The sequence below is a fragment of the Capra hircus genome (genome assembly GCF_001704415.2).
Source record: "Capra hircus breed San Clemente chromosome X unlocalized genomic scaffold, ASM170441v1, whole genome shotgun sequence".
Lineage (NCBI taxonomy): Eukaryota > Metazoa > Chordata > Mammalia > Artiodactyla > Bovidae > Capra > Capra hircus.
Window position 1 is genome coordinate 16,709,254 of NW_017189516.1, and position 16,723 is coordinate 16,725,976.

A 16,723-nucleotide genomic window follows, 5' to 3' on the forward strand; every position below is an offset into this window, starting at 1 on the left:
TAGTTAGAACTTTATTGAGATGACACTAAAGGGATACAGAGGACACTACAATTTTAGTTTTATAAAATGGACTAAAACCAGAACCCTAAGGATGACCAACCCTTGGCTTATCTACAGGTAAACCTCTGTAGAGACTTTGAAGGTAGACTTTCAGGCACATTAAGAGCATTTGCTAAACCCATCACTCTTTCTGGCAGTACAGAGAAACAAAGAGACTATTCAAGTTCAGAAGCGATTAAACCCAATGCTTCTATTCAGAAGTAGTTTTAAGTAGAAAGTACAATTTTTTATATTTTTAGTAAAAATCCAACCAAACAACAACAAAAAAACCCAAGAAACAAAAAGAACTTTTTAAAAGTTCATTTAAATGTTTTGACTTGAAAAAATATTCTTAATATAGGGTATCTAAAACAATAATGTCACACTTAGAATTGCTTAAATGAAAAACAGAAAGGTTGGTACTGCATTTGTTTTGGCTATAATGTAGAAGAGTACAAAACTCTCTATGAGCCAGTTTAGCCCTTACCTAGTAGTAGGTTAACCATTTGTCCCTGTTTGCATCCATACTCCTGCTGTAACTATGAGTAGTGACTCTTTATACACACTTAAAAGCATTCTAGTTTGCATAATAAATTATGTGGTTACACTAGTTTTAAGCCATTACCATCAAAGGTAACATCACATTGTGAAGGAAAACAGTACCATTTCTCAGTCTAGGAGAAAAAAACCTAGAAAGCCAAATATCCAGATAGATAGATAATATAGTCAATATTTGTCTTTTTCATAATCCTTATTATGGACACTTGGCATTTTGTATTTTCATTTAAATTAGTGGGTCTTCTACTCACAAATATTTTTTTAAAGAGCAATCTCGATTTATTGGTTTTATTACTTTTCCTTCTCCTAATGATTCATACCTGTCTTAAGAATCCCCTTCCTTTCCCCTTAGGTTTATTTTGTTACCTTTTATTATTTTTTTTATATTGAATGTTCATGTAGTTTATTACCTTTTCTTTTTTTAATAGTATATGTATTTAAGGCTATGATCTTCCTATGAGTACATCTTAGCCATGTTCAACAGGTTCCTGAAAGTAGTCTGAAAACTGTCTTGTAATGCAAAATGTCTTGTAATGTAAAATGGACCAGGACTGCAGGGTAACTTCTTCCCTAAACAACAAGTGCTTCACTTCAGTTATGATCTTTGAAATTCAATCTTACCAGTTTGATGCCTCAAGGCACACAATTTTCATGCCACATTTGACATGGTTAGAGACGATTATATCAGTGTCCACATTTTATTAGGAACAATAGCTTAGTAAGACTGATAGTGGAGACAGCATACTCAGTTATGTTACTAACACTAACCTTGAGCATCCCTGACTACATGCACTCTCTCTACTTGATCAGCCACAAAGATCAGAAAACTAGACTGTCTCTTGATATTTTATTATTTAGTCATTTGAGGCTTCCTTCAAGAAAGGATTTAAAATGCAACTGTTTATAATTTTGTCAATTATACATAAATAGAACAGGAAAAAAATAAAATGCAATTGTCATTAACAGCCAGAAAATTCAGAATTCAACAGAATCTGAGAGGCATCAGAACTTGAACAGAAAAACAAACATCAAGCAAAGTGTTTTTGTTCATTTTCTTAGTAGTGATGAAACTTCAAATGTAATTTGACTCAGGTCAGGATTTGATGATTTATAAGAAAAAATCTCATAAACCAGCTTATCTTTGTATTATATGCAACAGAACCAGAATAAGCAAAAATGAGAATTAAAAATAATTTTTCAATATCTGATTTGAAGTCACTATTTTTAGAAGAGCAAAGATGAGTTTAGAAGTTAAGGGGTTTGCCCAAGAGTCACACAAATTATGTTAAGAGTTGGTACTAGAACCTACTTCAGGATTTCAGTATATTTCATACAAATTGATGTGTGTTACAAATGCATTACATATTTGTTAAATGCAGAGCTCTATAAAAATATCTGAAAATTATTAACTGTTAGTTGAAAGGCTTATGCTTAAAAGAAAATGCTTTTATTTTATAATTCACTATGGCTTTGACCCAATTTGTTTCTATATCTGATGTTCCATAAGTCAGGCATTTAAGCTCTTAACTACATTTCAAATCATCTATATTTATGTGAACTGTTGTTAAAATAACAGTGTTATCTCTATATTATTAAAAATATAATATTGTGGAAAACAAACACTCTGTAATTCACATGCTTAATAAGATAACATACCTGCTTCCAGCATTTTCATGGGCTCTGGATTTGGCAGTCCCTTCCCCTCGATATCAGGACCATCTCCGTGCTCAGGACCATCTCCATGCTCAGGACCATCTCCATGCTCAGGATCATCTCCATGCTCAGGACCATCTCCATGCTCAGGACCAGTCTTTGGCTCAGCCAGTTCCTGTTGAGCAGCTTCCAGGGAAGGCCCTTGCAAATAAATAGTTTATAAATTAAAGAAATAAAACATGAGATATGAATAAGGGAATGGTAATATCCATTCCTTCAGGGTTATGAAATAAAAGCCTTAGGCTACTGCAGTAATAAATGTGATGCATGAGAATCACAAGAGCATTATTTCAGGAGTCTGTTACCAAACACCAGGAAAACAGGGCTTTATTACCCCTCTTCCTTTTGCAAGACTGCCCTCAAACAAATTAGGTACTCCTTTTGTACTTATGCATACTGTAATTGTGACTGTACTTACCAATGACCTGTTGGATCTCTCTGACTAGACTATGAGCTCTCTTACATGGCATGAGCAGGTAACAATAAATATTGAGTCGGGGGAAGAAGTCTTTAGAAAATACCTCAAACTGATCAACATTCTGCAAACTGTTACGTTCCTCTTCAAAAATGTAGTGTTATGAATGACAGAAAACCAAAAGAACTATTCCAGATTAAAGATGATTAAATAGACATGACAACTAAAATACATTACATGATCCTGGACTGGACTCTGGATCAAAACAAATTCTATAAAGGGAATTAGCAGGACAACTGGAGATACTTGAATATACACTGTGCATTTAATGATTGCATATTCTCATTAATTTCTTGATTTTGATAACCATACAGTAATCAGCCAAAGAATGACTTTTTCTTTGTTCTTGGGCTATATATACATCACTGTACTTACAGTAAAAGGTTATAATATGTGAACCTTTATCTAAATGACTCAGTATTAAAAATAGCCAACACATCAGTAAGTGTGTATATGTGTGTGTACATATATACAGGGGAAGGGAAGAGGATATGAAACCAATGTGGTAAAAACTATTAACAATTGGTAAATCTAGATGAAAAGTATCAGTTAATTGTTCTAGGCTTGCAAATTCTATGTAAATTTTATGTTTTAGAAATATAAAGTAAAAATTAAAGAGAAGATATGACATCTACATTGTACTTCAGGAAGACAAGAATTATGTTTAATTGTGGTTTAAAAACATATTAACAGGAAATTCCCTGGAGGTCCAGTGGTTAGGACTCTGCACTTTCATTGACAAGTGCCCAGGTTCAATCTATGGTCAGGGAATTAAGATCCCACTAAGTCATGTGGCATGCTCAAAAAAAATTTTTTTAGACAACAACAACAAAATTACCACCTTAACCATTTTTTAAGTGTATAGTTCAGTAATGCATCATGAACAGAAACTAGGAATAGACTTTACATACTTGTTTTCCTGTATTTTGAAACATTTTAAATGTCAGTCTAAGAATAATTATTTCTGTATTTTGCTGTAGTGTACTAAAAACAGTGAGCCTCAGCTATCTACAAAGCCTGAAGTCTACACCACACATAGGATTTCAATTACAATTAAAATGTAATTTTCTGAAGGGTTATCTGAGTGGATTTGTGGGTCTATAACAAATCTTACAGTTGTGATGCCCACCCTCTATTGTGGTAACCAGAAACTTACTTCATTAAAATAAATAATATTTAAGTCCAAAGGTCCAGTATGTAACTCTCCATAAATGAATCCCACTTTTGGTACCAAAAGTAACAGTGAAATTATGAATAACAGTCAAATATACAGTGAGAATAAAGGAAGTACGATAGAAGGAAATGAATGGGCATAGTTGCCCATCAAATTCTAGAAACTTTTAATAGTGGCCTGAGTTATGTAAATGCTTTGCTTCAAAATACTGTATATATGCAGGAGAAATAATTTGTCTTTATGTTAATCTTAGAATAAGATTAACAGTCCTCCTTCTGAGGACTTTCCTGGTGGCACAGTAGAAAGGAATTCACCTTTCTACTTGCATAGGATATGGGTTCAATCCCTGGTCTGGGACGATTCCACATGCTGCGCAGCAGCTAAATCCATGTGCCACAACTACTGAGCCCCCTTGAGGCACAATCACTGAGTCTGTATACCACAACTACTGAGCACACATACTACAACTATTGAAGCCTGTGCCCTCTAGGGCCCATGAATCACAATTACTAAGCCTGTGTGCCACAACTACTGAAGCCCGTGGGGCTAGAGCCTGTCCTCCACAAATAAAAGCCACCACAATGAGAAGCCTGCACACTGCAACAAAGAGCAGCCCCTGCTCACCGAAACAAGAGCGTGCCCAGGTGCTGCAATGAAGACAGAACAAAACCAAAACTATTTTTAAAAAATCATACTAAACCAGTATGCCAGTACCCTGAACTATTCAGCTTTTATCAAACTTTCATGTAAAAATATCAATTACATAAACAATGGCCATCATTCATGACTAATTTCTCGAGTCTCTGTCTTATTACATTGAACTGGGCCAATACTGAGAAACATTACAGTACAGACATTTGAGTTTTAAGCAAAATCATTCACCTTTTTTACAGCCACATGCACGATAAGGAGACTCAAACTTTGGAGTGAAATACAGATTTTGTATTCAATAGTCAAATGCTCTTTGACAAACACAATCCTTGAGCCTCAATTTTCTCATTTATAAAATGGAGGAAATTGATTATAGTGAGGGATTACTAAGCTGCGAACTATACTCTCTTCACTTTTCCAGCCAATTTTCAGGCCATGTTTGAGATCCCTTTCTACTGCTTTCTTTCCATTACTAGTATATGATAATACAAGAGACATAAAAGTGCGTGCATGCATGCGTGTACACACACACACACACAGAGGCATTTCTCTTCCCTTTCCCTTCACCTGGAAATGCAGATGCTCCTTCATCCTTTTTCTCTTGACCAGGTGTAACGTTCTTTCTTTCAATTGATGGCCCCTCTTGAGGCTCCTCAACCTCGATCTACAGATGTGTGTGGCACAAATGAAAAGCTGTGTTACTAATACATGTCAACAATATAAATATACAAAATATAAACATATATTTGATCATAAATAAATCTAAAGACATTTTTCCAATACTACTCACACTTACTCTTAATAAACTTACTCTTCCCACAGTGAGGCTATTCTAAGAACCATTACCCACAGACTTCAGAAGCTATTTAAATCAACGTTGGGATGGATGTGTGCAGTTTTGTTGTTAATTAGCTTGAGAAGAACGTCATCAGTCACATTCCCCAGGAACATAACAGCATACATCCAGGCAACATCAAAATGGAATCCTCCTGGATCAATGTTCCTTATTACATGGAATACCGTTGTCATTATATTGTTCAACAATACTTACAGGAATTAATGTCTAATAATAAAAAAACAAACATCAAATGTTAAAATACTTAAAGCCACACTTACAAGTGCCTGGGGATATGCACGACCAAAACCTCTTCCTTTAGGCCTGTACGTTGACTTTATTCTCCGACTCATATTTCCCACTGAAAATAGAATATTGTCATTTGGAAAATGCACTTAAGAGAAAAATTATATTTGAACACTTCCCTGGCCAAATCATGATGTATACTGTTTTTGTAAAATTGAAAATATTTTCAAAATAACTCTGAAGGTAATTTAATTATGTGTGCGCTTTCCAGTTACAGCAAATCTGGCAACTTGCAAAAGCAACTGTTTATGTTATGGCTAAGCAGACAGAAAAATCATCTTAAAACACACAGTAAAAGAACATATATATATATATACATACACTTTTTTTTAATCACGCCACGTGGCTTTTGGGATCTTAGTTCCCAGACCACGGTTTGAACCCAGGCCCACCACAGTAAAGCATGGAGTCCTAACCACGGAACAATCAGGTAATTACCAAGAATACATTTCTGATGAGTTTTGATTTCACAACTTGATTCACCATCATGGAGACATTTAGTGAAACCACTGCTGGAAATTTAAAACTTTAGTGACTATCGGTAAGAGTGTCATGCTCTCATTTGCCCAGCCCTTTCTCCTCCCTCCCCCACCATAAAATTTTATTGGAACACAAAACCACACTCACTCGTTTACATTTTGTCTATAGCTATTTTTGCACTAAAACGGCAGAGTCGAGCTATGGAAATGAAGATTCTACGAGACACTCACCTTCCTTCGCACCCTTTTCGAGGCATTACAAATCTCGCAATACAGTCACAATCCCCACAGTGGTCAGTTTCTAGACCTTTCCGTCACCTCCTGCCCCGCCCCCAGGTCCCGAGGCCCGCAACCGCCTCAGGATTCTGTGCTGTGGTCAGTTCCAGAACCTCCAAAACCCAGACACAGCAAATAACGTACCCATGACTCGCCCCACCTTCATCTGACTCCCTGACCTCGTCCGCCCACCACCCTCCCTCTCCACCACCAGGACAAGAGCTATGGCGACCGCGACACCTGTGAGGAGAAAGACAACTCGAGGACCTTTCCCCTCAGGGGCTAAAGACCGCACTGCCCGACTCACCAGAAACCCGCTGGCTCACCCTCACACGCACGCACACTTAAACTCCAGGCAAGGAAGATCTGTGGCCCTACCTGGTGAATCTCAGCCAGGTAGAAAGAACCCAGACGTTAAGACGCAACCCGAACAGCTCGGCACCCAGAGCACGTTACACACGCTGCGTGCCAACGGCCGGCGGGAACGCACGCAACCCTGGGCATGCGCACTATGTCTCTCGCGTGCCACGTGGGCCGGTTTCTCCGCCCCTCCCCCCTCTCCGCATGGATGACTCCCCCCCGCCCCCCACCCCCTCCCCTCAATGGGTAACTCCCGTTTCTGTGCTCTGTCGTCAGTTCTAGGGCCTCCAGGACCGATACCTCCAATAACACAACAAGACTCACCCCACCTTCATCTGACTCCCTGACCTCCGCCGCCCACTGCCCTAACTCTCCCGCCACCAGAACAAGAGCTATGGCGGCTGACCTCGAGGGCCTTCCTCTTCAAAAGTTAAAGATGGCACCGCCTGACCTGCCCAAAGCCCACTGGCTCACCCTGACACACATGCACACTTAAACTCCAGACAGGAAATATCGGTGGACCTACCTGGTTAGTCTTAGCCAAATAGAAAGAAGTAAAAGCTAAGATGCGATCTGCACAGCTCGGCACCGAAACCACGTTACACACGCTGCACCGCAAGGGCCAACGGGAAAGTGCGCAACCCTGGGCATGCGCAGTATGTCTCTCATGCGCTGCGTGGGCTGGTTTCCCCGCCCCTCCCCCTTCTCCTCATGGATGACTCTCCCCGCGCCCCCTCCCCTCAATGGGTAACTCCCGTTTCTGTGCTCTGTCATCAGTTCTAAGGCCACCAGGACCCAGATACCTCCAATAGCACCCCAAGACTCACTCCACCTTCATCTGACTCCCTGACCTCCGCCGCCCACTGCCCTAACTCTCCCGCCACCAGAACAAGAGCTATGGCGGCTGACCTCGAGGGCCTTCCTCTTCAAAAGTTAAAGATGGCACCGCCTGACCCGCCCAAAGCCCACTGGCTCACCCTGACACACATGCACACTTAAACTCCAGACAGGAAATATCGGTGGACCTACCTTGTTAGTCTCAGCCAAATAGAACGAAGCAAAAGCTAAGATGCGATCTGCAGAACTCAGCACCCAAACCACCTTGCACACGCTGCACCACAAGGGCCAACCGGAAAGCGCGCAACCCTGGGCATGCGCAGTATGTCTCTCGTGCGCCACGTGGGCTAGTTTCCTCGCCCAACTCCCCCAACCGATTACCACCCCCCTGCAACCACGGATGACTTCCATATCTGTGCTGTGTCAGCAGCTCCAGTTCTTCCAGGGCACAGGTGCCTCAAGTAACACCTCCAAGACTCGCCCTACTCTCTACTGTCCCTTTCCACTCTGGTGTACTGTTTTCCATTATTCCAGCCCTGCCACTAGGACGAAGGCTGTGGTGGCTGCCTGTGAAGTGAGATATAATGCCTGCTAAAACCAAAGTACAATATGCTCCATAGAATTTACACATTCCCTGGTAGCTCAGCTGGCAAAGAATCCACCTGCAGTGCAGGAGACCCCGGCTGTATTCCTGGGTCAGGAAGATTCCCTGGAGAAGGGTTAGGCTACCCACTCTAGTATTCTTGGGCTTCCCTGGTGGCTCAGACAGTGAAGAATCCACCTGCAATGCAGGAGACCTGGGTTCGATCTCTGGGTTGGGAAGATTTCCGGGAGGAGGGCATGGCAACCCACTCCAGTGTTCTTGTCTGGAGAATCCCCATAGACAGAGGAGCCAGGCAGGCTACCGTCCATGGGATTGCAAAGAATCAGACATGGCTAAGCACAAGCCTCAGAACCTAATATTCAAAATGTCCAACGTATGATTCAAAATTGATCAGAAATACTCAAGAAAATAAAAATAGAACTACCATGTGACCCAGCAATCCCACTCCTGGGTATATATATCCAAAAGAAACAAAAACACTAATTGGGAAAGATGCATGTGCCCCAATGTTCATAGCAGCATTATGTATAGTTGTGAAGATATTGGAAACAGCCAAAGTGTACCCGAAGAGATGAATGGATAAAGATGCGTGATAGATACATACAAGGGAATAATACTCAACCATAAAAAAGAATGAAGCAACCTGGAGGGATTTGGAGGGCATTATGCTAAGTGAAATGTCAGAGAAAGACACATATTGTATGATATCACTTAGATGTAGAATCTAAAAAATACAACAAACTAGTGAATAAAACAAAAAAGCAGACTCACATATATAGAGAACAAACTACTGCATACCAGTGGGGGGAGGGGCAATATAAGGGTAGAGGCATTGAAAGTACACACTATAGGGTGCAAGATAGGCTTAATGTATTATACAACAGAGGGAATATAACCAATATTCAAAACCAATACAATAACTGTAAATGGAAAGTAACTTCTAAAATTGTATTAAATTTTTAAAGTGGAAAAAACTTGCTCAAAATGTGAGAAACCAGGAAAGTCTGAACTTACATGGGAAAGACAATCAACTGACACCAATGTAGCAAAGACTAAGATGCCAAGTATTATCTGACATTGTCTTATTTTAAACATGTGTTTATTTATGGCTGTGCTGGGTCTTTATTGCTGCTCATGGGCGTTCTCTAGTTGCAGAGATCGGGGGCTACTCTCTAGTTGTGGTGCACAGGTTTCTCACTGAAGTGGTTTCTCTTGTGGAGCACCGGCTCTAGGCGCCTGCTCAGTAGTCACAGCTCACTGGCCCTAGAGCGCTGACTCAGTAGTTTTTGACACAGGCTTAGTTGTCCCTTGGCATGTGGGATCTTCCTGAACCAGGGATCAAACCTGTGTCCCCTGCCTTGGCAGTCGGATTCTTTACCACTAAGCCACCAGGGAAACCCTGATATCATCTTTAAAGTTTCTTTTTGTGCTTTGGCTGTGCTGGGTCTTGGTTGTGGCACACAGGCTTTCTCTAGTTGTGGTGTGTGGGCTTAGTTGGCCCCGAGGCATGTGGGACCTTAGTTCCTGGACCAGGAACCAAACCTGCCTCTGCTGCTTTGAAAATTGGTTTATGAACCACTGGTCCACCAGGGGCACCTATTTTTTTAATGCTTCAACAGATTAATCATGAACATTTTTGAAACAAATGGAGAAACAGGAAATCTTGGCACAGAGAGAGAATAGTTCAAGAAATAAATGGAAATTTTAGAAGTGAAAAATATGATAGCCAAATAAAAATCTCAGTGCATGGGTTCAATGGCAGAATGGGGGTGAGAAAATAGTGTTCAACACACAAAAACTAAGCTTATTTCTATATACTATCAAGACACAAAACCAAAATTTAAACAGACACACACAATACTCTTACAACAGCTCCTCGAAAAATCTAACAAAACATGTACAGGATCTGTGGATGTTGAAAACTACAAGAAGCTGATGAAAGAAATAGAAGGCCTAAGCAAACGAATGTAGTGTTTATGGACTGACAGATTCGATGTAGTTAGGATGTCAATTTTCCCTGAATTGATCTTTAGATTTAATGCAATTCCATTCAAAATCTCAGCAGGAATTTTTTTAATACAGAATAATTGGTTCTAAAATGTATGTGGAGGACGTTCCCTGGCTTTCCAGTGGTTAGGACTCTCTGCTTTCACTGCCAAGGGCCTGGGGTTCAATCCCTGTTTGGGGAACTAAGATTGCATAAGCTGTGTGGCATAGCCAAAAAACTTTTTTTAATTAAAAAAAAAAGAGAATAAAATATATGTGAAAAAACAAAGAACTACAACTGTCAGAATAATTTTGAAAAGGAGGAACAAAATTGGAGGACTAATATGGTTTTTCGGGCAAAGTTGCTTCAGTTGTGTCCAACTCTATGGGACTCTATGGACTGTAGCCCGCCAGGCTCCTCAATCCGTGGGATTTCCCAGGCAAGAATACTGGAATGGATTGCCACGCTCTCCTTCGGGGGATCTTCCCAACCCGGGGATCAAGCCCATGTCTTCTACTGTCTCCCGGATTGGCAGGCAGATTCTTTACCATAGTGTCACTTGGGAAGCCCCAACATGGCTTTTAAGAATTACTATAAAGTTACAATAATCAAGACAGTGTAGTATTGGCAAAGGGCTATAGACACACCTTTGTAAAATATCAGTCATATTTGTGTGTGAAGGTGTGGCTATAAAGGGACAGCACAAAGAAGTTCTTTAGGGTGATAGGACAGTCATGTATCCTGAATGTGGTTGTAGTTACATGAATCCACGCATGTTAAAACTCACAGAACTCCCAAGGTCAATGTTACTGTATTATTTTTTTCATTTTTAATTTTTTTTGTATTTATTTATTTGGCTGTGCCAGATCTAAGTTGAAGCATGCTTGATTTCCTATCTTCGTTGCAGCACGTGAGATCTAGTTACTTGACAGGGAATCAAATCCATGCTGCCCCCTCCAAATTGGGATGGCCATCTACAAAAGACCCTGACCTTAGACCAGAGTCTTCCAGGGTCCCCCAGTAGCAAGAGGCAGAGCTGACCTTAGGCTGCCCCCAGCTGTCCACTCACAGAGAAGGAGGCTCCAAGGGACACCCAGGCCTGGGGCTCACACACCCAGAGGCCTGTGACCTTCTCAGGTGTGAATGTTTCTGCCTCTGTCCCTCCTCTGTGTTCTCAGACACTTTCCCAGTCTTGGAGATGAGACGCCCCTGCTGGCAAAGGCAGGTATCGATGTAATGTGGACAGTTGGTGGCTGAGCCATGCCTGGTGATGACAAGACCTCCTGTGGGGCCAAGGCTTCAGGCAGGCTTCTATGAATGAAAACAAAAGGCTGATTTAACTTAGCAGCATCCTCGGGTTTGGACCTGGACTCACCCTGCATCACAGACATCCAGAATGGGAAGTGGGGAGGTTATAGGAGGTAGTCCAGTAACAGCCAGGCTGAGGGCTGAGAGCTCAGGACAGAGAGAGAGGCCACTGTGAGATCAAGATACTGAGCCTAGTAATGAGGAGAAAGAGGGAGATCAGAAAGGCAAAGAACTGTACTCAGGGCTGATGAGAACATGGAAGGCACTCAGAGCCTCAGTTTGCCCATCTGTATAGTGGTGATAAAAGTTGAATTTACATCATGCAGTTGGTGTGAGAAAAGCATGATTCATGTAATGTGATCCACTAACGTCTGGTACGGAGTAACTGTGAGATTAATGGTGATGGTATTGTTATTTTTATTATTATAAGAATCAATCAGTCTTAAATAATTGTTGACATGCTCTTCTCCCCTACGGGGGGGGGCACCTTGTCTCCTTCAGTGGTAAACCCCATTGGTCCACCTCTGTGGCTCCAGTGTGGGGACACTGGCGGTCACCAGAGAGGTCTGGTGAAGGAGGGGGTATTTGATAAGGCAGAATAATGCCCCCTCAAAAGATGTCCATGTCCCAAACCACAGGACCTGGAATATGTCACCTTACATGGCAACAGAGACTTTGTGGATGTGATTAAATTTAAGTATTTTGAGATGTGGAGATCATCCTGGATTATCTGGGTGAGCCCAGTGTAATCATGAGGGTCCTTATAAGTGAAAGAAGAAGGCAAGAAAGAGAGTGATTTGATGTGAGAAAGACTCAACTGGTTATTGCTGGCTTTGAAGATGAAAGAAAGGGGCCAAGGACTGCAGGCCACCTCTAGAAATTTGAAAAGGCAGGGGAATGGTTTCTCCCCAAGAGCCCCCAGAAGGCCCAGAAGGAATGCAGCCCTGAGGACACCTTGTGAGGCTTCTGACCTCCAGAACTAAAAGATAATACATTTGTGTTGTTTTAAGCCACTGAGTTTGTTGTAAATTTACTAATAGGAAACCACTAGATGGGGAAACACATATTCTCTCCACTCCCTTCCTTCTTCCTTCTCAGGCCCCCACTCTATCAGAAATGTCCAGTCCTGTGGCCCTTGGCCCTCGGATGAGATGGTGGCTCTGTCCCTTCCATCAGTCTCTGAGACGGGGAGACAGGAGGGTGCAGGTCCCCTGAGGAGGGTATATTGGGACCCAGTGCTTCTCAAGGAGGCAGAGAGCGAAGGGGCCTGGGATACAAAGGAGGCCCCCAACCTGCCCATTATCCACAACTATAATAATACACATACTTGAGGGTAGACACAAAGTGTCATGAGCCAGTGATTGTGAGATCTAGCAGGGGCTGATAACGACTGATGTTTACTTGCTCAGGCCAAACACTGCCCCAGGTAAATGTGTTATCTCATTTAACCTTCACCACAACCCTGTGAGGAGGGAAAGTTATCACTCCTGATGACAGAGGAGCAAAGGGAGGCACAAAGAGATTGTGTAACTTGCCCATCATGTGACATTGTGGAAATTTAGTCCTGGACTGTGTCATTCCAGAGGCCCACCTCTTGCTCACCCTACTCCACTGCCTGGATTACTAGATTAATCAAATGTGGTCATGGGAAATTCCCTAAAGGTCCAGTGGTTAGGACTTGGTGTTTTCACTGTCAAGGGCCCAGGTTCAATCCCTTATTGGGGAACTAAGATCCCACAAGCTGTACGGTGCTATGAAAAAAAAATGTGGTCATAAATAAGGCCATTACACATGTTTTCTCCAAAGCCCAGTGGGCACTAACCCCCTTTTATGAATGAGAAACAAAGGCCAGGAGAGGACAGATGATTTGCCCGAGGTCACACAACCAGGACTTGAGGTTCTGGCCTTTATAGCAGATTTACCAGACTCTAAAACCACATTTCCTCAGTTATTATGAAAGTGAATGAGGTCCAAGGGAAGATGGATTCCAGAGTCTGAGGACGAAATTAGCAGATTCTATCCATCCCCTCAAACCTGTCAGTCCTAAAGGAAATCAGTCCTGAGTATTCATTGGAAGGACTGATGCTGAAGCTGAAGCTCCAATACTTTGGCCACCTGATGCGAAGAACTAACTCATTGAAAAAGACCCTGATTCTGGGAAAGATTGAGGGCAGGAGGAGAAGGAGATGACAGACGATGAGATGGTTGGATGGCATCACCAACTCCATGGACATGAGTTTGAGCAAATTCCAGGAGATGGTGAAGTACGGGGAAACCCGGTGTGCTGCAATCCTTGGGGTCGCAAAGAGTCGGACACAACTGGGCGAATAAAGTGAACTGAACTGATCCATCCCCTCAGAGAGGTATTCCCACATCATCACTGGTAAGAATAAACAATTCCCGCAAATATGACTTCCACAGACAGGGCTGAGGGAACGTCAGTAACTTCCAGGACTGAAGGTAAGAGGACTCTGATTCCAGAAGAGGTTCTGACGGAACTAGTCTACACTTCGTGGTCTAGACAAGGAGATTGGGGTGGCTCAGAGCCTGTGTGGAGGAGTCCCAGAGAGTCATATTACTTCTACTTCTCACTGCATTTTCAGTTGTTTCTTTGGTGTTTTTTTTTTTACTTAAGAAATGTACATCTTAGTGAATATTAATGAATTTCATATCCTTGAACAACCACCCAGATCAAGCAGTAGACCATTATCCACATTCCAGAAGTCCCCTGGATCCCTTCCCAATCATATTCTTCCCTCCTCCAGAAGTAAACACTATTATGACTTGATTATTATTCCCTTGATTCTCTTTATAATTTTACCAGTAGTAATGGATTCGCTTTACCTGTTTTCGAATTTTGTGTAAGTGGGTCATACAGTGTGTAAGCATTTATGTTTGACTTCTTTTGCTCAACAGCATATCTGTGCAGTTCATCCATGCTGTTCCATGTATTCATAGATCTTTCATTCTCATTGCACAATATTCCATTCTACAAATAAACTATTTACACACTTCATGGCACTTTTGGTTTTTCTACTTGTAGTTTTTAATGTATTCTACATTTGAGTCTTTCATCAGTTAAATGTGTTTCAGTTATCTTCTCCCAATTTGTGGTTTTCATTCTCTTTATGGTAGTTTTGATTAATAGGCAGTCTTAATGTAATTGAATGTTTTATAGTTGTCATTTATGGTTAGTGTTTTTTCTGTCTTAAGAAAAACCTCTATACTATATTAAAGTCTTCAAGCTCTTTTGTCTTTCACATTTAGGTCTTCAATCCATCTAGCATTATTTTTATTTGTGTTGTGAGGTAGGGATCCGATTTCATTTTTTTCAATATGGAAAACAGATTGTTCCATCTATTAGAAATCTAACCATGTTGGAAGTCTGATCCCACAGGACTTCCTTGGCCACATATAGCCTGTCAACACACAAGTGGGTCTGTTTCTGAGACTACTGTCTGTCATTGGTCTATTTGTCTACCCTTAAAACAGTACCACACCATCTTAACTGCTATACCTTAGAATAAGTATAGGTGCCCCGGCTTGTTGGAACTTCCACATAAATTTAAGAATTATCTTGTTATGATACACAGACACAAATCTATTGAAATCATGACTTTATTTGTATCGAACCTATGAAACAGTTTAGAGGGAACTGAGAGCTTTATGACATTGAGTCTTCCATTCGATAAATACGTATATCTATTTAGTATTTTAAAATTTCTTTCTATAAAGTTTTATATTTTTTCCAAGAATGTTGGATTCTTTTAATTCCTAAGAAGTTCATAAATGGTATCTTTATTAAAATTTTCTTTGTTGTTAGCATATAAAAGCAGTAGATTTTTAAATATGGATTTTGTATCAGAAATCTTAAAATTCTTTTTTTTTTTGGCCTCACTATACAGCATGCTGGATCTTAGTTCCCCCACCAGGGATCAAATCCGTGGCCCCTGCAGTGGAAGCACAGAGTCTTAACCACTGGACCACTGAGGAAGTCCCAGAAATCTTAAACTCTTAATAATTCTTATAATTTATCCATGGACTATTTTGAATTTTCTAAATATACAGTGGTATCATCTACAAATGGGGCTTCCCTGGTGGCTCAGTGATAAAGAATCCACCTATAATGCAGAAGACCCAGGTTCCACCCCTGGGTCAAGAAGATCCCCTGGAGGAGGGCATGACAACCCACTCCAGTATCCTTGCCTGGGGAATCCCATGGACTGAGGAGACTAGTGGGCTACAGAGTCCATGGGGTCTCAGAGTTGGACACGACTGAAGCAACTGTGCATGCACACACACATCATCTACAAATAATGGCAATTCTGTACTTCTTTTCCTTGCCTTACTGTGCTTGCTAGGCCCTCCAGTATGATGCTGAGCAGAAATGGTGATAGCAGGCATCCTGTGTGTGTGTGTTAGTCGCTCAGTATAACTATAGACTGTGTTTGTGTCCCCTCAAAATTCAGAAGTTGAAACCTAATCCTCAATGCGAGGGTATTAGGAGGTCTTGTCTTTGGAAGGTGACTAGGTCATGAAAGTGGAGCCCTCCTAAATGGGATTGAAAAAGAGAGAATGAAAGTCGCTCAGTCGTGTCTGACTCTTTGAGACCCCATGGGCTATAACAGTCCATGGAATTCTCCAGGCCAGAATACTGGAGTGGGTAGCTGTTCCCTTCTCCAGGGGATCTTGCCAACCTAGGGATCGAATCCAGGTGTTTCGCATTGCAGGCGGATTCTTTACCAGCTGATCCACCAGGGAAGCCCGTGATGAATGGGATTAGTACTTTAATAAAAGACCCCAGAGAGTATCCTTATCCCGTCACTGTGTGGGGACACAGCAAGAAGAGAGCTGCCCATGAACCAGGAAGTTGGCCCTCACCAGACACCAAACCTGCCAGCACCTTGATCTTGGATTTCCCAGCCTCCATAACTGTGAGATATAAATGTTTTTGTCTATTAGCCACCTAGTCTACACTATTTTGTTATAGTAGCCTGAACAAAGACAGGAAGTTTTCATTTAGTTTAAAACATTTACATCTACTTTCTTTTCTAATATTTATTTATTTGTCTGCTTCAGGTCTTAGTTGCAGCATGTGGGATCCAGTTACTGGGGCCCTGC